At 36.5% G+C, this 24,105-nt stretch overlaps 1 protein-coding gene across 2 annotated transcripts in view; it reads right to left on the reverse strand.

Moving 5' to 3' along the window:
* The window catches only part of LOC149805675 (pleckstrin homology domain-containing family H member 2-like), a 349,103-nt gene extending 325,963 nt beyond the window's left edge, over positions 1 to 23,140 (reverse strand). For both annotated transcript variants that reach the window (XR_016419762.1, XM_089950325.1), the window contains exons 1-2: positions 23,100 to 23,140; positions 9,251 to 9,342 (exon numbers count right to left, since the gene is read on the reverse strand). The gene's annotated coding sequence lies outside the window, so the exon portion shown is untranslated. The remainder of the gene's footprint in view (positions 1 to 9,250; positions 9,343 to 23,099) is intronic.
* Between the last annotated feature and the right edge of the window lie 965 nt (positions 23,141 to 24,105).

Consider the following 24,105-nt stretch of genomic DNA (forward strand, 5'->3'; position numbering starts at 1 on the left):
CCAGTGTGCATCCCTGGGAAACAATGTCATCATACGGTCAGGGTATTTTCAACCTGGAAAAGAACCAGCTATGCAAGAGCAACATGTATGATATCAGTAATATTAATGTGAAGTGGCAAATTTTATGTCGATCTAACAAGAATACATTAGCTGAGACCAGACAACCATTAATTAGATTTACTGAGACAGGCGCGTATCATATCGCCATACTACTGTGTACGGTAATGTCCTTTAGAGGGAGAATTTCGTTCCTAATTAAACATTTGTTTATACAGCAGCCAGGCGGACTATAAGGGACAAGGAAAACTTCATTTTCATGGCAAAGTTGTCACAAATTGAGAAATCGCAGAAACTCTGTTACTCGAACTACCAGGTCAAGCTGACCCTGACTTTGGCGCCTCTGGAAAAAGGTGGCAGAGATATTTGATTCTAATTGGTTACATTAAATAAGGGGCATGTTTCCCACACAAAATTTTCTAGCTTTTAAAATAGTCACATCGAAATTCTAATCAGTCTAAGCTTTTCTACGTGAAAACCAAAGTAGGACTCCGAGGATTTGCAAGAAATTCTCGTAAAAAGGAACTGTTGTCCAAAAGGGGACTGTTGTCAAAAGGAACCGACGAACTAATTTACCCATTAGAGGGAGGAACGTTGAAAGCAAAGGTAGTGTGACAATTCCATGTAATTTGTTGATGCCATATATAATGCTTTGCTGAAGTTATTTACCTGTATCTGCATGAATCTTTTTTCTACATTCGTGTAATAATTTGCTTTATGAAGTATAACTGTGTTGAGTTATACATAGGAAGTCGTACATTAGTCTTCTTTAGACAAGTTTGACGAATTGTTTGAATTTGTCGTCTTGTTTGCATAAGAGTTATGTTCTAAGAATTTAATGCATTACATTAGTTAATATGATAACACGAATCCGTGTGAATTCGCCAAATTTAGAAGATTTCACATATGATTAAGAATAAGTGTGTATTGACTGAAATGATCTAGTAATTGATTGATGTGATGTATCCTATTTATTCGCTGTGTAAATTGAGGCTGGCTCAGAACCACAGGCCTCGCGTATGTGTTAATGTGTAAGGTCAAGGCATAACGAATTAGCCATTTGACTAACTAGGGTCATTATAGGACATATGGAGTCGATTGATAGCCTTAGCGTCTGTTTAGCACTTATAGTGAAATCTGATAACGAGGGAGAATAATGAAGAATTAAATGTTTCATAAATAACGGGAAATTTAGGTTGTCTCTATTTATATTTATTTAAAATGGAGAAAATAGCTCTTCAGACGTATGAGATGTGTTATCCTGAGACATATGAGACGTATTATTCTGGGACGTATGAGGTGATGTTATTCTGAGACCTATACGGAGAAGTATAGAGAGAAGTGCAGTGAGACGTATAATCCTGCGACACAATCCTGCGACGTATTAATTTCTGAGACATATACTGAGAGTATCCTGAGATGGATGGTGGAAAGTATCATCCTGAGATCCAAGGGTCTGAACAGCTACAGAGGAAGCAAAACAGACTGGGGACGAGCAGGTTATGAAATTGTACAAGACGTTGACTTCGATTGTTCACTCGATCCTATGATTAACTAAATCTATCAGTAAACAGATCGGCTATTTTATTTAAATCTATCTGCATTTTCTTTGTATCTCGGTGAAAGTCAAATTTCTAAAAGCAGAGTATATTCCTGGTGTAATGAATTTTCACAGTGTTTGTATGTAATTGATTAAATTGTTTGTTTACATGTACGGGGGCTCGTGTTGGTTTGTTCTATATACCTGCTCAGATCTCTATCTATTTCACCTATAAGTTTCATCACTTATATTTATATTTACTCGAACCAGGCAATAACATCGCGGGCGGTCAACCCTAGATAACGAAAACCAAATTTTGGAGGGACAATTCTCCCCCCGTTTTACAATTAAATTTTAGAGATTCTTATCTCAAGTGAGGCCACAAACAAGACTCGTAGGGACAGGGAGAGTAACACAGTGAAACTTGTCTTGAGAGACCACTGCTGAGAGACCACTTGTTTTGAGAGACCACATTCTCCATGCAGATTTATTATGCAGTGTTATGACCTGTTATGAGAGACCACCTGTCTTGAGTGACCAGTATTTGTTGGCAGAAGGGGTGGTCTTTCAAGACAGGTTTTACTGTACCCCTACTGAAAAATTAGAAAACATTAGAAGTCTAATGAACCTAATTGGAATTTGAGGCAACAAAGTTTCTCTACTGGAGACAGAGGATAACCTAGGGGCAAGTAAAAGAAAAACCATAACTGAAAATGTCAAGAACTCTCAAGAATTTAATTCCAATTGTGAAAGCACTTGGACTAAGGCTAAATACACTCAATAATTATGATATACTTAACACATTAACCCCTGGTGACGAGTTTACGTGGCAGGATGTAGTAGCCTACTGCCGAGCTCTGTAGCATCAAGGTCATGTATATTAAAGTGGGTGGTATTATAGAAAGCTAGACAGATGTAGCTCTATAATGATACCAAATAATCTGGAAGTTATAGTTGCACTACAAAATACAGAGGGAAAAATCTCATTTTTTGGACCCGATTATTTTCCACCCAAAATCTGCCCATGGTCGGAATCCAATTTTGTGTCTGGATTTTAGATTTTTTCATCTCAGATCTAATGCAGACTGGTGTGAACTGCAAACAGACAGATGAACCTTTGCGAAAAGTAGGACAGGATGGGCATTTGGAATAAAGAGTGGTCTCAATATGAAAATAATGGGTCCGTTAAGCAAAAAAAAAAACTTCAACATTTACCCTTCTGCTCATGTGCGAACCAAATAGCCTATGGTAAACAATGTTTCTAAAACAACTAGGCATTAGGTTATTGGAAAATCACCTGGACTTGATTTTTTAGGATTAATTCAGAAATAGCTTTCAAAATGTGTTTCCTACTCGAATTTCTGGCGAAAACAACAAAAACCTTCAGGGGTTAATGTGTTAATAAAAATGACCAATTCATGCAAACAGACACTAAGTGAGAGAAATTGTTCACAGAATGGAAATATTTGCACCATTAAAATGGTGTCAACTGAAGGAAATATGAAGACTACTGGGCATCACAAGTCATAGTGTAGGTTTTTAGAACCTTGCAGAAAAAGATGGATTCTCATCGTACAGACAAGGATAATTTCTGACGGGAAACGCTAACTATGCAATAGCAACAGATTATGTAATGCTGACATTAAAAAATAATTTCATCAAAGTACCATATAAATGGACAACATCAGTTAAGTGAAAATCACTGTAATGAAACTATATATTGGTAGACTGGATTTCAATGGGGATGACCAAACATTTTGGATGAATACAGCCATATCTTCACTAGCAAAAGGTCATCAATCAGCTTTGTCCCACATCAACATTTGGCATCTTTAGCAAGAGGAAAAGGTATCTACTGCTGCTAACTGATTCAATACAGCTGACAAAAATTCATCCAATTAGATCCAGCCTTACATTTAAAATGGAGGACTGTTAGGATGTGATGTGATTTGGATTTTTTAACATAGCTTTAACAATTTTTCAGTCATATAGCTACAATGTCTGCAATGTGGCAGTTTATAGTGATGTCTAGCATCAAACCGCAGACATGTAGCATGATGTCCCACCCAGTCACATTATCCTGACACATGGCTGACTAGTCCTAACACTAACCTCTTAATGATGAGTGCCAAGCGAGGCAGCTGTTAGTACCATTTTTGTAAGTCTTTGGTATGACTCGGCCGGGGATTGAACCCATGATCTCCCACATTCAAGGCCAACACTCTAACCACTAGGCCACCGGAGCAGGTGAGGACTGTTAGGAACCATCAAAGCAGTTTCAACACACAATGACACATGTTGCAAGTAGTTTCTCCAATTTAATTATTCCATACAACTTTTAACTGGAAATCACTTTTCAATACTTACATGTAATAGGTCACATAATAAGCACTTTAAGTGGATACATGATTTTGCTTGCTATAGGCAGAGACTGGTTTATCCACATGAGGACAATTATTCCGAAAGAGAATTTCCACTAAATGCCAAGGATTGAAATGGAACAGAGTGGATTGACAACCCTTGGCTAGCGATGATATGTCATTGATTCATATTTATACTGTCTAATAAACAAAAATAGACTTTTTTTCAGCCTAAATGGTCAAGTAACATAACTTAAGTCACACTGTCATATGGTGGTGGGGGAGAAGGCATTACTAAGCACTACTAAACAATAGTCACCTTCAAGACTTTTTTAAACTGCTGCTAAAAAGTACCCTGAATAGCATTTTTATATTTCAGTTCAGAATGGTTTTCAATATTAAATCTAAAAAGTGAACATGACATAAAATCATTATTCTCTGTATTAGAATTAAGGCATATAACTATTTTTTCAGAAATTAACACACAAAAATACAATGAAGAAAATATTCTTTTTAGCAGTTATTATTAATGATCATCTTACTTTTTCCAAAATTTAAAATTTCTGTAAAAATAAAAGTAACAAAGAAAGTGTCAGACAATACAGTGTATATAATCAGTTCATTTTTTGTTCATTATGACATACAACGACCATCACTGCAACTACAAACCCCTAAAAAAACCTGAACACAACCACCACTACTATCTAGAAAGTTAGGAGATATGGTTTTGATTGGCAGGATTGTTTTTCAACAGCGCTTTCAACACAATATTGGCTATATCATACAAAGGAAATGGAAGTCTGATGTCCTTCCCAAGGAAACGCCAAGGCAGCCAACACAGGCTGGCCTATCAGGTACTGAACCTAAGACCCTGGATTACATGTCCAAAGTTAAACCAACTGAGCTACCTTGCTGGTTTTGATTTCCCTGTACATAGGGTATCTTTATAACAAAAAAAAAGCATTTGTTTTATCAACCAAATCTCTAAAAATGTCAAAGATTTTCTCTGGTGGCATATCATAAAGTTTCTTAACTGAATTCAAAACAAAGAAACAACAAATTGTTAACAGATGTAATACTTTTTAAAAATGTATGCTCTCTTGGACAAAATTAACACTTCATAACACAATAAAAAGTCAACTAAAATCAGCCTCAACAATTCCTTGGTTTTTTTTTACTTATGGCTAAAATCTAAACACAGCAACAAAAATTTTTTTGAGTGTTGTTGGATTAGTCATGGAACTGAAATTAAAAGGAATGATGAAAGCATTAAACGGGGGAGAAAACAAGATGTCAAATCACAATTTTCCCTGTCAATCAGTGCAAAATTGTCCAACTAATCAATATGCAATTTCCCATTATCAACAGCATTGTACTGCAATTCTGTCTATATTGTATCATCTATATGCAGAAGTATGAATTTACATTTAAATTAATCAAGCACCAGTTTCCAGAAAGGGCACCTAGAGACAAGCCCTATGGCCCATATCCAATCGTGTCACAGAATTAACAACAGTAGGCAAACCGTAATCAATACAACATTTAACCTACTTAAAGATAATATTTTCAATAATTATACATACTAATGCTGTATGATAATCCATATTTCCTGAAGAAATGGAATAAGGAATTCCACTTTATTAGTGAGCATGTATAAAAACAACACAGATTTTTTACACAATATTTCAGACTTTATTGAAAATTAAATTTTCACCATATAAATTCCTAACTGCTACCAAAGAATAAAACTAGAGTCCATCAAAAGGGCTGATGCTCTAGTAGTTGAGACAAATTTGTAGGAATCCACAAGAATTCATTTCTTCTCTAATTTTATTCATGTAACTGATCATTTTAAACAACTTGGACATTCTTAAGACAATCTACCATATCTGGCATAAGATCAACACCATCATTGCAGAGGATTAATACAAAATGATTTGATGAAAACCTCATGCAAATATGACCATCCATTCAGAAAGATTAGCAGCTAAAGCTTTTCAATATGGCTACCATGGTGACCATTTTGGATATCAGACTGGCATGATAGCCACTTAGTAGGAGCAAAATGCACTGATCTGCAAACTTTTAATGATTACATGCACGCTGAAAGAAAAGAAACATCTGGAGAATAGGTATCACTGCCTACTTGTATGGAAATTCAGCCTTTCCCAACTATTTCATAAAAAGCAGTTAACCCAAATATCTTCAACTTTAAATTGCACATCAGGGAAATACCACCAATTGCTTAAAATTCACAGGTATCAAATTTTGTGGTTGACTAAATAAATGCATGCAGTATTGGGAGGAGAGGGTAAAACAATAATGCAATACTCACTTGATGCTATTGCATGGTTAGTACTTTTCCATGTAGAAATTACACATACGATATGAAGTGAATTCATCCTCCCATTATGGTAAACCAGAAGAAACAAATCAAACAAGTTAAACAGCATTAAAATTAGTTTTACTCCTCAAAAAAAATACATTTTGATATCAGTATTACCATATCTTTCCTGGGAACCAGGAAAATCTGGCACTAGAAGGCCATAAATTTGTCTTTAAATACCTTCCCTACTGCAACCTTCTGAAGAAGGGAGTGGGCCTCTTTTTTTAAATGGGCTAGATATAACTGGTGGAAGCAAATATGGGGCTTTAGCAGAGGAGTGAAATCCTGGAACCAAAGCCAGTAACCATCTCTTATTATAGAAAGGACCCAACCATTGACCTTTATGCCTGGCCAAGTCGGTGAAAAGGGGTTTTATCTGTTACCTCGAGAACAAAAGGAAGAAGTATGGATTGTAGGAAAGGAGTGAGCCCACAGGGCTGTCCACCCTTGTCTCAAAAAAGGGTCAAGGCCATGCAAATTATTTCCTTGGGCCTTTTATCTGTTGCCAGTGAGAACAAAAGGAAGAGGTATGGATTGCAGGAAAGGAGTGAGCCCACAGGCCTGTCCACCCTTGTCTCAAGAAATGGTCAAGGTCATGCAAATTATTTCCTTGGGCATTTGTAGCACACCCTTCTTGAGCTCACCTACCAAGGGGGAGCCCTGAAATGGGGTTGTTGCTTTGAATGAGACTGAACAACCTTAAACAGGTTGGCCAGTGGGCCTTGACAGTGTTCAATATGATTCCATTTCTTAGCTGGTTTCAAATAGCCAGAAATGGATGCAAGAGACAGGTGTTTATGGTCTTTCATATCCCAAGTGGCCACAGAGGAGATGAGGCCTCCAAAAAAAGTCTCAGCTTTCAGAAGAGCCCTCTTAAGGTTCTTACTGTACTATAATAAGACCTTGAAGTGTCCACTGCCACATCCCTGCAGAAGTGTTGAAGCTCTGCTGACAAAGCCATAGACAAGGATAATACATGCCTGCACGTTTTATACCACAGCTTCCATCAAACAATGGAGACCCCTTGGTGACATATTTCCCCCTCCCTCTCAGCAGGCTAACAGAGGCTGTTGAAAAGAGGGAAGCATGCAAGGTTATGGTCACTAATGACCAAGCCCTTTGTTCAAATGAGTTCAGTGTTTTCACTGGAAGAATAGCCAAGGTACCTGCAGAAATACTTACTTTAGCTGCTTCAGTATCTAAAGTGGGAATTTGAGTCAGTCTGGAAGGATTATGTACGTTGTAGCTAGAAGCAGCTGAAAAAGGTTGCAAGTTAGGGGGAGGGAATAACCAACACTCATGTTGTCTAGCAAAGGCATGGCCCGTGCAAAACCTTTCAGAAAACTCCTTTATTGTAACTGAACAAGGAAGGAACAAGAGATCTGGTGGAGAGTCTGACACACCAATTTTCTTTTAAACAAGAAAGTAATTTGGAATGACCAGAACCCGAAGGTTTGCGACACAGATTGTTAGACAAGATTCAGTAAATCTCATTCACTGCTTTATCACATGATCAAGATTACTCCTCCTCAAAAACATGCATGCATCCATCCATACATACAGTATGACCCCGCTATAACACATTACTTGGGAGCCATAGAACTGTGATAGAGGCCAAACCATGTTAAAAGCAACGAGGTCAGTTAGCTGAAGAAAATGATGCATGTACCCAAAAAAATTGCAGGGGGTTAGGTAATAAATGCGGGCGGTAAAATATGTACTTCATCAGCATAGTTACAACCTTAAATTAATGCGTACCAAATGATAAATACACCTGTAGTGAAAACAGGGAATGCATATATAATAGTTTACTTTATTTAGAGAACCACAAATTTGTACATATACGTGAATTCTGTTTATATATACAGTGTGACCCTGCTATAGCATGCTCCATTATAACACAAATTCGGATATAACACGGTCGTGGCATGGCTCCCAAAATTTTATATACATGTATTTTTCTCGCACACACAACAAATTCTTTCTGAAAAGTATGAAAAAAACATAAAAAGTTTTGTTATCATTTTGGGGAAGATATCGCACATGAATAATATAAGAAGATCATGGAGTGGCTCCTGAAATTTTATACGTATTTTTCTCATACAAGATAAAATAGTTTTTTCTTCTTAAAAGTACAAAAAAATAAAGTGTAAAATGTTTATTCAAGGATAATGTAGAGCTTCACCAATGTCAAAACTGCGATTTTATCTTCCTTATTGGTGACAAAATATACATGACGATTTTTTTTTATTGCCGACATTGTTGGCTGTTAAAACTTGTATATACAACCATTGTTTTGGAGTGGAGAAATTCAGAAGCCACATGAAAAGAAGCTGCAAACCTGGTATAAAATGCACTGAATTTTTTATCTATTGTTACATAAACAATTTCTTTGTCCATATTGACAAACCATCTTAACAGTGCATTGTTATATCATAATCTGCTTATGTTGACATCAAGCATGAGTACTGTATGTTGTGAAACATCCACTTTTTTTTGCTGACATTTTTGGTAGCGGAGATCAACCAGACAAGGCATTACCTCGTAATATATCTTTTGTCAGATTTTCGGACACTTGCTAGTAATTAAAATAATTACGTAGACTGACATTTGTGTGTGGATGGTATGTAAAATTCCTCTTCTTTCCACTCAGAATTATATCCTTAAGAACACCCCCATTTTCTGTACTAACCCCTGTCATTCTTCCATCAATACATACAACAATGCATGCAAATATCAACACTGTACTCATAACTGATATAACTTTTGCCAGATATGAATGACTTGCTCTCTCTCTCTCTCTCTCTCTCTCTCTCTCACAAACACATACATTCCTTATTCCTCTCATGCCATATCCAGATGTACCAAGTGGCTAATACAAACTTTTTACAAGCTAACAGCACCTACCTATTGCTCATCTCATTTTCAACAGTCCTGGAATACCTAATGTCTTGACCACTGGTCACCCCTGAGCAATGAGGATTCCACTTGAGAGCTGCCTGAAATATCCAAGAGTGATTGGTGATCAAGAGTGATGTCTTCACTTTATTCAGTATCCATGTATCACCAGTTGGGAATAGAAGCAATCTAATTAGCCAAGACTGATAACAGCTGAATGCCAAGTGTCTTACTACATCAGGGGTGTCAAACTCAATCGCTCAGCGGGCCAAAACTCAAATCACACGTAAGGTTGCGGGCGAACAGGATAAACATTCAATAAGCGGAAAATTAAACCTTTTTTAAACATTAATATAAATTAAAACAGAAAAAAGTTTTAATAATAAAAAAATCAGTGGCATACCCATTTTCGCTCTTATGCCAATTTGTCAGAGCTGGATGTTTGGCATCTTTTCTTGGCTACAAGTTCGTTTATGTTGGGAGTAATGTTCTGTGTCATTGAGATTCTCATGATGGACTGCAAGTGTTCATCAGTGAGACAACTCCTGTGTGATGTTTTGTTAATCTTCATCACAGAAAACAGCTGCTCACAGATATGTGCTACCAAACATGCTCAAGGTTCGAGCCTACACAACTTTTATTTTCGCTTATTCTGATCGAAGCGAGAACGCTCTCAGGTAGCCTATCGTTCAGCAAGGCTGCTAATTAGGGAATTTGATTTGCACTTTATATCGCAGGGCCATTAAAAAATATTTTTGCCTAAAATTCTCTCGCGGGCCGGATATAATTGTATGCCGTTCAAGACCTCTCGGGCCTGATATAATTGTACGCCGGGCCTGATGTGGCCCGCGGGCCTTGAGTTTGACACATATGTACTACATGTATTTATCATGCAATGATATTTCTAATGAGTGTCAAGCACTGCTATGTATATACTAGCATAATTTCTAATGAGTCTCAAGCACTGCTATGTATATACTAGCATATTCATATCAACCAACATACAGTACCTACATAATGGGAATGTAGGAATCAGAGGTTCTTTAAGGACAATATACCATCAGTACTCACTTATAAGTCAAGTCAAACTGCAAAGATCCTGATCTGCAGCAGCATAATATTGCTGCAGATCTAGGTCTATATTGTTTGTTCTATTGATTACTCCTAACAAACTGCACTGACTAATATCTGCCAGTGCATTATGCAATGGCAAATCTGGGTCTGTGCAGATTGCAATTCTATTTGTCTTATAGACAAGTATGGATGGTACAGTACTTAACTGTTATTAAAGCTCCAATTCAACTGTTTATCATAAATTTAACCATTTGCTCAATTTAACTAAAGTTTGGAAGGATGGAAATGATTTGTTAAAAAAAAAAAACTGTCCAACATAAACCATTCTCTGAAATAATCAAGATGTTAGGTTTAAACAACACTAAAATATTCAGTTTCGAATTAAGAGGTGCTACCCCTTAAAATAGTAAACAAAGTTGCACATAATTCCATTCACTATCATCAGTACTCCGAAAGTAGTGATGTGATACAGTTGACAAATTCCATTCTGATCTAATAACATCAACATTCACACATGGTGCACAAATTGGTTCAATGTGGGAAAGCCTGCCAGTAGCTTCTCGTGGGTCGGTGGTTCTTCCCTGGGTTTTCCAGGGTTCTTCCTCCACCAGTTATACTGGCCGCCATGTATAGCCTATCATGTGCAGAAAAATGGCGTTAAACCCTACAACAACAACAACAACAAATTGATTCAAGAGGAATGAAGAGAGGCAAACCCACTCTTTTTAAGCAGATCTAAGAAGAATATGCATACAGTAGATAAAAATAATATGACTATTGGTGATCAGCTTTGACACTTTGTGCATGTGTGTTTTGGGATTTTTAACATAGATCTAACATTTTGAGTCATATCAATACTATGTCGGTAGTGTGGCAGTTTATAGTGATGTCGAGCACTGAGGCATTATGCTGCAGACATGTGGCATCATGTCCAACCCAGTCATATTATCCTGACATCAGGCCAACCAGTCCCAACAATAAGCTCTTAATGATAAGTACCAAGACTAAAGTGAGGTAGCTGCTAGTACCATTTTTATAAGTCTTTGGTATGACTCAGTTGGGGTTCAAACCTGCAACCTCCTGAATCTGATGTGGACTCTCTAACCACACAGGCCACCAGAGCAGTGTGTGACACTTTTAAATGTGAACTTGGGCTGAAGACAATCTGACATAGTGCAGTGCTGACTTCTTATGTTCCAGCTTTTGACCTGAATTGTTTTACCCATGTGAAACATGGCAGTTTCTCAGATTAAGGGAGAAATGACATGGTTCACAATGTGACGAAACACCAATGCTATCTGGTTTTAAGATAAGACTGGTCCCATAATTGCCTGTCATATTTATCTGAAAACACATCACCGTCTTGACTTGAGAACTCATTCCTGGTAACTGACTTACGATTCAGGTAGTTTTGTATCTGTGTGTACATCCACTAATACATTTTTATGTTCCATTTTTTTACAGACTCTGAAAGGTCTGTTATGAACAGAATCAGGAGCATGTTAAGGAACAGGCTGACATGGAGGGTGCTGAATTACCTTATAATACTTAAAAAACATGTGGCAATCAAAATAAATGGGGAAGTAAGGAAATGAAGGATATCATTTATTAAAATTCAATGCCAAAATGAGTATGACACTAATTCATGTTTAAACTTGGGAAATCAAGAATACCAACAAAATAATGTATTTCTCTTATATAAGGCTGATATAATTTTTTTCATTTTATGACAATAACACATTTTTCAGAACATTTTATTACCCTGATGTGTCTTTACCCCAATGCTAATGAAATTTTGTAGAGGAGATCAAACAGACAGGCATGGCATTTTAGAAAGGAGCAAGCTATGCTTTAGCGATATATAATTCTGCTACAGTATTAAATTTGTGTCCGCAGCATAAAGTTACTTAAAATAACCACATATATATGCACACCAAAGTTCGGGACAAAACTTCCTTCTGAACAGCTCAATGTATCTCATAGAATCTGCATTTTCGTCAAGCATGAAATCCAGGAAAATGTATACCATTGTAACGCTACAAATAAAACACATCACAGCAGTTAGCTTCATAAAGAAAACATCTGAGATGTGTTATCAAATTATCTGAATTATGAAGCACATGCAAGACTTTTCAGTATCACTTTTCTGACAGCATTGTCCACAGTCATTATCATGTAAGGTTTGATTTTTAATGTTAACCCAGCAACAACAGTTACAGGAACATAACTGCAGTAGTAAAGATAATTTTTAAATTAAGAATACAAAATATGAATACCAAGAATGACACCAGAATTTTCATCTATAAATGATGCATATTCAAACAAACAATTTTGTCGTATCATTTTGGGACAACCTAGTATATTCAAACCTTTGAACGGATGGAATATCGGAGCATTAGAGCATTAAAAACATGATACAGAATTTTATCTATATAATTAGTGTTTTTATATATCTAAATCAGCTAGGAATTTTTTTTAAATGGTCTTAAAATGTCACCTGCTGAGCATGTCTATTAAATCTTTTTTTTTAACAATGTATATCCATGCTTTGTTTCTGCAAACAAGGCAATCTTCAGTACACCAGTGGTACATGTAGTAAGTGTCAGGTAGTTAAATAATCAAAATCTATCTAAAGATGTGCAGGGTCAGCATCTTCAACCAGGGCTTGAAGCCCTCTTATAAATTAATTAGCCTTCAATTGACCACATTTACCCAAGGGTTTATGATTATCACAGCAACTGACATCATGAAATGATTTATCACTTTATTGCTCTATTTCTTGAATTCATAAGATCCCAACTGATAAAATGAAATCCTTCCTCTAAATGAAAATCGTATGACTAATTAGCCTTTCTCCTAGCGACTTGTAATAAGATCAGCATACAAGTAAGAGAATGCCTGACGATAAACTCCGACTTATTCCTACATTTTACAAAATTTGGCTAAAAGCTATTGTTGGGAAAGACATCTAAGGCTGACCACCTCTGAGATTATCAAAGAAGAAATACATATATTGTCTCACCAGCATGAAACTATCATCACACTATGTAAACCAATTACATGCAAGGATGGTGGTTGGGGGCAATTTTAATGATGTTGCTATTGCATAGCTATTACTTTTCCAGGAAGGAAAATACTTGACTGAATGATGAAAATTCAGTCCTCCCATTAGGATGAACCAAAATCTTCCAGAACACTGGATAAGCCTTGTAAGCGAATCCCAGACATCTCGGGCATGAATGAAGGCCCTCATTATTATTTTGAGGGATCAGCCTAACTAGTGGACATCAGCATGGGGTGAAGGGAATCTGCCAATAGCAGCAGATATTACAACATAATATTAAGTTTACACCCCCAAATAACTACATTTTAATATCAGTAATATCCTGCCTGTTTATACTGCAAAACTGGAAAATAAAAACACAAGGAATACTCAATTTCACAGATGAGCAGGAGACTACTGCAGGATGGAATCTGCATGAACAACACAATTTGAGCTATGATGACAGGGTCATGAGAGAAAATGGTATTGTGAGCAAAAAAGTTAAGATAAAAGGAGGAAGAAGTAGTGTGAGAGTGCCAAAATGTGACTTTCTTCTCATCCTCCAAAGATTAATGAGGTAGACCAGCCTATGAGGCAGCAAGAAAAACCTCAATGGGCTTTGATTTTCATGAAAGACAGCTACCTGTTAAGGGACTGTAAGCTCTCTTGATAGTTAATGCAATCCACATATAAATTATGGATCATGAAGTAGCTTAACTGTTAACTGTCAGGAAAAGATGTTTCCAGTCCTTCCTTCTTTCTTTAGAGGCTGCCAAATAAAAACATACAGCCCTAAATGGACAAAAAAGAGTATCCAAGTCATCCCTAGAATGGGGTTGGTGGCATGACCATTCTCCAAGAACTATCTTCCCTTTCCTTGACAGACTGTCGACTAAAATGTTCTTCCTGCTAGGAATGTAGCACACTTGAAAAAATATTCCTTCTAAAGCTGTCCGGTAAAGAAGATTCCAAACCTAGGCCAACAAAGAAGGTCCATGTGCATCTCCTGAGGTACACTACTACTGACATATTGTTGTTGAAGACCATCACAGTGACCTTCTATATAGTGGATGCACCCCTGAAGGCCAAAGAATAAAGCCCTCATTTCCAAATTGTTAATTTGGTGGGTAGATACTTATCAGATCATGAACTCAGAAAAATCAGACCTTCAGTCTCTAAATAAGTGCCCAACCCTGAATATGAAGTGTCTGCAAACAATTATGAGTGAAGCTGGGCAGGCGTGCATGTGGATACTGGCCAGGAATTGGTCACAATTTGTCCACCAATTTAGATGATGGTGCAGATCGCAACCCAAAATAATCAGAGCATTCAAGGCATATTTGTGTGGTCTCAAAAGCACTAAAAGTAGAAACTGGAGGATACATACGTGAAGCCTGCCTTGGGAAACTGCAGCATTCAGGATGTCCAGCTGAAGAGAAAATGACAAGCTGGGTCTTCACTCAGCATTTCCAACTGGGACAGGATCTTGTCTGCTCTGCCGTGAGAGATACAGACTAACCCTCTTTTTGTTTGAGAAAATTCTTCCCCATGTAGACAAAATCCTGGGATAGATTTAGCTGATAATTTTTGTAGAAGAATGATCCTGGTCATTATGAACACCAAAACAGGTCTAGTCTGAGGGACTCTAGATGATACTATGTATCAACCAATTATCAAAAATATTGGATACCTACCTTAAAAGGGCTTCAACTACTCACATGACCCTGGTAAAAGCTGTCAGTGTGGAGGCCAAGCAGAATGGCAAAGCTCAGAATTGGAAGACCTCCCCATCCAAACAAAATCTAAGAGATTTCCAGTGTGGGGATCCTGAAGATTGATGGAGACCACTCAATAGCCAAGTCTTGTGGCAATCCTGGATAAGACTGTGGTCTCCATCTTTGATGGTTACTCTAGCAGAAATCTGCTCGAGTATCTGCATGGGTTCGAGTCTCAGGCTTGGCTAACGTGGGTACATGAGAAAGCTTGCCAGTAGCTTCTCGTGGGTCAGTGGTTCTTACCGGGGTTTCCCAGGGTTCTTCCTCCACCAGTAATTCTGGCTGCCATATATAGCCTATCTTGTGCTGAAAAATGGCGTTAAACCCTACAACAACAACAACTTTCTCCCTTTCTTGGGAACCTGGAAAATCCAGGAATAAGAGGCAGAAGATTGGCCTTATGACACCCTTTCTACTGCATCCTTGCAAAGAAGGGAATTGATCTCTTCCTTTAGCTGAGCTAGATTTAACTGGGGAACCTTATTTGAGAGGAAGATCCCATTACCAAAGCCAGTAACCATCTCTTATGATAGAAAGGACCCAGCCAGCGATGGTTATCAGAGGTCTTGCTAGGATTTTAAAACTAAGAGTCCAGGGCTCCTATTTTGGTCAAAAGTTTACCAAAACAGGAGTCCCACCAGCAAAGGTTGCAGTCCCCTAACAGATGCATATTGGGTATACCTGAAGGGGTTAAATGTCCAGATGAGAAGAACCAGTGATTGCAATTGAGTATAATTTTCCAAACTCTTTAAGCCAATGGCATATAGCTCTGGTTCATCCATGAGAGTGAGACTGAATTTTGTCTATCTAAGGAAAGGTCTTATTACAAATACTAAGCCAGGCACAATGCACTGTTCCATCCAAACTATCAGTTCTAGCAACTTCAGTACTCTTCTTAATCTCATCACAATCTTCATAAATTTGCCATTTAACCCCAAAAATACTTTTCTGAATTGGCAAATGACAATTTGTCCAAGTCTCGATGTGTCTTGATTTAGAATTCACACGCACTACTTATGCCACACTTTCAAACGAACACAATAATGAAAGCTAAAGTTGTTCATTTAATGTACTCTTATAATGACCACATGCACATCTCTGGGTCTTTCTGCCTCTGAATTCAGTCACTGTAAATACCAGCACAATTTCCTACCACTCAGCAGTTAGTCAAAGCCCAGCTACTGCATCATGTTCTTTTGAAGTACTCTTATAATGACAATGACATGTACATCTGGGGGGTCTTTCAGCCACTGAATTCTCTCACTGTAAATATCAGCACAGCTAAAATGATCAGTTGATAACACATTTTCCCACTCAGCAAGTGGCTGAAGCAGGACTGGCTAGCCTTTGAATTTGTTGCCCAGCAATTGTATGCATATGGCAGACCCTTATGTAAGTGATTTTCTACGTACCAGCAAACAATTTGCATCCAAATATGCATGATTAAGCATAACTGATGCCTGACAAAGCCTGCAAAAAGAGATTTAGTCTGGCCCCAACAGGAACCAATGGAAGAAGTATGGTCTGTAGGTTAGGAACAAGTCCCTAGGGTTGTCAAACCTTGTCATTAGGAAAAAGGAAAGGCCCTGTAATCCTCTTCCTTTGCAGCACAACCTTCTAAGGCCCGCCTGCTAAGGGGGAGCTCTAAATGAAATGGAGTTGCTGCTTTGATTGTGTCTAGAAAGCTTTCAAGAATTCAGCCAGTGGACCTTGATACTGGTAAGGATGATTCAGCTTCATGGCTGCTTTCTGCAATAAATATTCACTTTTCCTGCATTATATTCCTTCAATCACTCATGGCTGAGTTATACTTGAGCATGATTTGCTACAATTTCCTAAAATAACCATGACCTGCAAAGCAGACATGGTAACTTTTTAGCAGACATGGCAACTGTATAAACTGTGATGTAGTACCGCTCAGCAATGACAGATGTAGTCAGACTCTACAATGACTATTTCCAAGTAAATAATGCTGAAAAAGTGAATATTTATTGCTGAAATTAATAAATCTATGATAAAGGTGCATGTGATAATGATATGGGTTTAAACTTCATAAATAGAAATGATACAAATAAGAGTTTCTGCAACTCCTGTTTTAACTAAATGATCCCACTTTTTGATCTGGTAGTGGACATTGGGCCCAAATTTCCATTTACTGATATAAAAACTGGGAGCATACTTGCACAATAGTTTTTTGTTTTTTCTTTCTTTTTAAAACAAGGGAATATCCATATACAGTGTATACAGGTTAAATTCTGTAGGGAAAAAAACAACTTCACATTGCTACTGGAATGTCACTCTGCCCACAGCCTTGAAGGCATCAAGAGATTGGCAGCATCTAAACTGCAAGGCAGGAAGCTATGAACACACAAGTTCTACAGGAAGACTCCAGATGGGAATACCTAGTTTTTATAAGCCTTCACCCTACAAAAAGGAACCAGAAATATTATTTGCATGTCCTCTGGTGTGCAGGTCAGCTGACATGTATGTACATATTAGAGTTTAAATGCACATCAGCACAATAATGGCCATATAACACCAGCTGGCTATAAGTATACATTGGCTAGGATCACAGTAATTGGTGTATTACTATATACATCGTTATGGACTTGGAATACTGCAAGTAAGTCTATGGCTTTTCCTATTCAGCATGCTGGTAACACTGCTTGTTCAACAGTACTCTCCTGTAAGAAAGCAAGTTGCCAGTCTCTATACCACTTCCTGCTTGGTGATATTGGGCTTGCATACCATTAGCACTTTCATGCACTATGTAAAAAGGTCATGTGATGGTACAGATTCAGTGTGTACAAGTTATAATTCTGAAATGTATTAAAATCTAGAACATTTTCTGAATCTCTAAAATAATGCTAAATATTTCAGAATACATTGTATAATGAAATATATTTGAACATCTGCTCAGTATCTGAATGAAAAAGCTGAATTCAACATTGCCCTTTACAGTGCATTAAACAGGACAATGCCTTTCCTCACAGTATCTTTGTGATGTCATCGTGATCAATCAAATGATCTGCATTCAAGCAGTTTACTGTTTCTGAATTATTTATAATTAGTTAAGTAAATCAGCACAAAATCAAACTCATGATGTCATGTTAATGCAATCACCTGCATTAGATAGTATTATGTTACCACATGAAAACTTCTAATGGGACATTGTCCCATTTAATGCACCTGTCATAATCACGTATACATACAAGCAGATTGATATTAATGTCTATGTATGATTATCCTACATCATAACCCTGTGGTCTTGAACTATGTAACAGAAAGGAGCAAAAACCAACAAGTTCTGTAAAAATTCTACAAATAATTTACTTCATCCAAAAATGCAAAAGTGAAAATTTAAAAAATAACTTACAGTATTGCAAACTGAATCCCAAATAGTCCAAAAGTTCTATCACCAATCCTAATGAATAAATTTCTAATTAAATTCCAATGGTGTTCAAAACAAGATCCAGAGCTGAAGATGTTGATGTGCATAAAGTCTTGAATGTACTTATGTACAGTGGCCTGAAATGTGATGATGTGCTAAGTCTTACAATTAATCACACTAATATAATCAAAGATGTCCTTGTCTGAATTCACTATAATTCCAGAGAATAATATTTTAATACACAATTCCACCATAATCAAAACAACAATACAAATGATTCTGCTTCTGATGTTATCATAAGAATAAATAATTTTTCAAGTAAACAAGATTATATAAAAAATTAAAACACAAAAATACAGCCAGGATGGAGATCCAAAGTTCATTTCTAGAAAATTCTAAGTTGTAAACAGATCAAATTTGTTACTAAAATTATAATAAAGAACATGGGAAACATCAGGTTCTTCATGGGGGAATTCCAACATCCAAGACACAGACCCAAATAAACATGTCTACCTTTCTTAATAATGATCCTAATATTTAACCCCCACTCCTAGAGAAATATTAACTATCTATTATTTGTTTACAAAATAAAAAACACCACTGTCTCTAGCCAGGTACACAGTGAATCTGACTTTTGACAAGTTCAATTGCAAAACAAAGTTATAAATAACCTATAATCATGGAGGAAGAAAAAAACCAAATACAAATTAAAAATACAGAACATAAAATATGTGTTTTTGTGTTTTTGGATTTTTAATGTAGCTTTAACAATTTGTGTCATATCACTGATGTCTGCAGTGTGGTAGTTTCTAGTGATGTCTAGCACTGGGACATCATGCCACAGACATGTGGTATGTATCATGTCCCATTGAGTTACATTATCCTGACACCAGGCCGACCAGTCCTAGCACAAACCTCTTAATGCTGAGTGCAAAGCACACATACACCATTTTTATAAGTCTTCCGTATGACTTGGCTATGGTTCAAAGTCTCAATCTCCTATATCAGAGGCAGACACTCTAACCACTAAGGTCACTGAAGCATTTCTACAAAAAATAAATCAGAAAGAAGGATACAATTTGCATCATTAGTTTTCTGGTTTTGCAATATCAAGTGATCTATTTGCATTTTTCTTTCCATTTGTATAATGTTTTGCATCAATTTAGATCTCTCAAAGGTATTTAACACCCATGCACTAGAATGACATGATACTAGAGGTGAAACACTAAACTTTTTGTTTTAAAGTACTCAAATGTATTTGAAATGAATTTAAATATTTGTTGATGTCAATAAAAGTATCAAATCCATCCTCTTTCTTCATCTACCATAGTATCTACTGACACACCAAACACCTTGCCCAGCAACACTGAAACAATGTGAACTAATTAAGATGACTAATTCTAATTTAACAAAACTCCAGGGTTTCTGAGTAAATGTTCGGAGGATTCAAATGAAAAATCAAATGAATGCATCTGCTGTCTTTCCAGTTTATCTTCAAAATGAGTACAAACATAAAGGTAAATTCATGCTGAAGACTGACATTAATGAGAAGGAACACATTCCCCTGTTCATTTCGCAGAGACATGCAGTGTTGCACATAAGACCACAATGGTAGATGACATCCCCATACACTCCACATTTGCAGGTACAAAATGTAAGAGGGACAAACAAAAATAATTGTGCATAATGCACTAATAGTGTTAAAAAAAGAAGATAATATTGTTTGCTTCAATAGTTTTGCCACATTAACTTTGTTGTCCGCACTTTACTATCATATTATTGTCCTTGTCACAATAAAAGTTTTATGATGTGCTCAAGTAGCTAATTGAAATATTAATGTTTAATATTTGACTGAATTTGCATTTTCCATTACAGATCTCTCATTTAACTATACTGTACACTCAATATCTACCTGTAATTAATAAGAATTACTTTTCTCTCCAATGTAACAAATCACTAATTAAATAACAAATTGTTTATTACCTCAATTTAGTTTCTTTTCTAATTATTTCAACCTCAAAAATATGTTCCATTAAAGGCTATCAAAACATCACATTGCAACTTGGCAGACTACCACAAGCCTTGAAAGTTTTCATTGCTAGTTATACTGTTTCAATATACTGATTGCCATCTGACAGTTTTATCACCTCTTGCAACTCTGGCCATGCTAGAACCAACAAAGACATTGATGGAAATCCGCTAATAAACAGCTGTAGGAATATTTTTCAATATTGTTCTCATCAATAAGTACACCCAGAGTTAAGATTGGGTGGGGGCATACAGTGTGGAACAAAAAATTGTGTGAAACCCATGAGCCCTCACTCACTTTGCAACAATGAACATGTGACAAACTTTAATTAAACTGGGTTACAATGACTGCAGGTCTCTGTAATTCATCACAGTAATATATGCCTGAGATGTCCAACTGGACCGACTTTTTTTATTTTTACAGACAAAAAATGCCTAGAATGAACAATCGGATTTTCATCTAAGCCTCTAGACACTTGCATCCTGGCTTTTTTTCAAGAACTGTTTTAAATGAAACCCATAAAGGGGCAATGACATTATCTTAAGCATAAGATATCCATTGCAAAAGGTGTGTAATGGCCTTGTGGCTTCTGTGATCAGCATAATTTAACTTCTACCTGGGTCATGTACATGTAAACTGCCTCAGTCAATTTGGTTTCAAGTGTAAAGAGGGATTCCCACCAAACAGTTAAGTCATGTTCAAGAATGCATAAGTAATAAAATGTGAAATAATTCCTACACACTTTGTACTAATGCATAGCAAAATGAAAACTGCTACAACTTAAATGACTGTGTTCCAAAGTCATGTAAATGGACTCATACTGATCTTACTGATACCAAGGTAACATCTGTATTACTAACTGTTAAGAGAATACAAAATGTTGAGTGTCATATTTTATGCATACTCTTAATTTCCTTGCTGTTTAACATCTATAATACTTTATTACAACTCCAAATGCAGAACTATACTGGAGTAAACATTTCTGAATTAGATGATAAGGGGTGAAAAATGGTAATGGTTTGCAGGATCAACAATAGCACCACACAAATTTTTGAAGCTCTGCTAAATAATGCCTATGGCTTTGTTGACTTTAATATGACCCCTATTCTATACCATGTTCTTCATCAACTTGCTGTATAGTACATTTTCTTTTCAGTAGTATAATGAATGTGTGTGTGTATGTGTGATTTGGAATTTTAACGTAGAAGTCATATCGCTACAATGTCTGCAGTGTGGCAGTTTATAGTGATGTCTAGCACTGGGGCATCATGCTGCAGACATGTAGCATGATGTCCCACCCAGTCACATCATCCTGACACCAGGCCGACTAGTCCTAACACTAACATCGTAATGCTGAGCGCCAAGTGAGGCAGCTGTTAGAACCGATTTTGTAAGTTTTTGGTATGAATCAGCCGGGGATCGAACCCAAGACCTCCCGCATCTGAGGTGGATGCTCTAACCACACCAGGCCACCGAAGCAGTCAGTATAATGATTAGAAATGGAGATGTGAGCAATGTGACTATTCTGAATTTTGACATTATGATCACTATGTGAGTTATAGTTTGAATTTCAGGTGATTTTTAAGGTTTTAATTTCTTCCCTTGTAATTAATTCATTAAACATTTATACAGTTTATATTTAGCTCTATTTGTCTCCTTCACTAGGTACAAATACACTGTAATACCAATTTTTTACTTGTATTTGCAAACATGTATTCTGCTTAGAATGCTGATATATTCTCTCCACTCTACAAAACAATAACTTATTAACTGGACATGCACATGCACTATGAACCATCCTGATGACATTTATTCTGCAAAAATCTATGTAGATAATGTAATTTAAAAACAATAACCATGATCCCACTCTGCAAAAAGTGTAATCCATAGTGATTTTGAATGTTAGTGCTTTCATGATTGACCTTATGCCATCACAGCACTGTCATTGTGAGTGGTAAATTATATGAGTACTGTGAAAGGCAGTGATGAATTAAACTCAAAAGTTAATTTTTAAAAATATCACATTTCAACAAATCTTTTATCATGTAAAAAGTGCTTTAGTAATTGTTTTAATCAATTAGCGAACCTTACAATTGGTTTTGATAAATATGTCCTGTCCAAATGACGAGTAAATCGACCAGATTTCGTATTATACAAAAAGGATAAAACAGATAATCATACTAAGACATACACATTATGACCGTATGTATGCACAGGCCAAAACTTATTTTGGCAACTTCAATATATTAAAGAAACTATACTTCTTAATTTTCTTTGGATCGTTCTATTAAACATATGCACCGGTTTGTTGTCTGTTTTCTTGGGTTTTTCACCGTGAGCCTAAAAGAGTGGTGCGCACAAAGAGAATATATGTGAATTCTGGAAAGAAGAGAGTTTCAGACGAAGTCCTGTATAAGCAAAATAGATGTACATACGGTAGCAACGTTTCCCATGAATAGGGTTTATTTTCTTTAATGAGACACCGGGTTTTACTCTTATTCAAAATGACACAGTTTTCGCGCGTTAAAATGCAACCAAAAACTTACCTCAACTTGAACAGTTCGCGAAATCTGTCAATTTCCGGAAATGAAGTGTCAATACTACTTTTGATATCTGCGCTCAGCAGACCCACATCTTTTACGGAAGATGACTAGACAACAAAAAGTTGGGAAAAATCAATGTTCTACATTAATGCAATATGGATTGCATATATACTTTCATCATACTGTCTTTATGCTTGTATTTCCTTTTTGTATTTCCTTTTTACAAATTTGTAATTATTCACTGTATAAAAAGACTTTGCTGGTGCTCGTCCGACCCGAAACGTTTTACATTCATCTTGAAAATCTTTTATATAACCAATGTATGAATATAAAATAAGTAGCTGCTATAATTGCATTGTTTCAATGTACGTGTTTCGTATTTGTTGCATTGGAAAGCTATGTAATAAACCAATGCATATTTATTCAACACTTGGGAGTCTAGGTAATGTGACTAAGTGGGACACGATGCCACATGAGTAGTGAATGGGGATCCTATAGGGTCTATGGGACTTATCATTAAAAATACCCTTGGGACAATATAGGGTCTATGTAAATTTAACATGGAGAAAAATCGTGGGACAATATAGGGTCTATGGGAATTAACATGGCCAAAAACCTAAGAATAAGAAGTGGGACAATATAGGGTCTATGTAAATTTAACATGGCCAAAAACCCCTGGGACTGTATAGGGTCTATGTAAAATTGAAACAGGGAGGGTCTCTATTTTTAAAAAAAAAAAAATAAAAAACAAAATATAAAAAGGGGTAGGCAATGGAAAGGCTATCTCTTTTCAAGAAATATGGCTGGCCCTGAAAAGGGCTTTTGGGTTTTCTTCTTCTAATTTCTTCTTTTCCTCCACCAATTTCTTATTTTGTCTCCTACACTCTTCTTCTCTTTCTTTTTTTTCTTCTCCTCCTCTTCTTCTTTCTTCTCTTCCTCCTCTTCTTTCTTCCTCTTTTCATTTTCTTCTTCTTTTTCAATTTTTTCGTTCCATGTTCTTATTCTTATC

Source organism: Sinohyriopsis cumingii, chromosome 2 (assembly GCF_028554795.1).
Source record: "Sinohyriopsis cumingii isolate HCF-2022 chromosome 2, ASM2855479v2, whole genome shotgun sequence".
NCBI lineage: Eukaryota > Metazoa > Mollusca > Bivalvia > Unionida > Unionidae > Sinohyriopsis > Sinohyriopsis cumingii.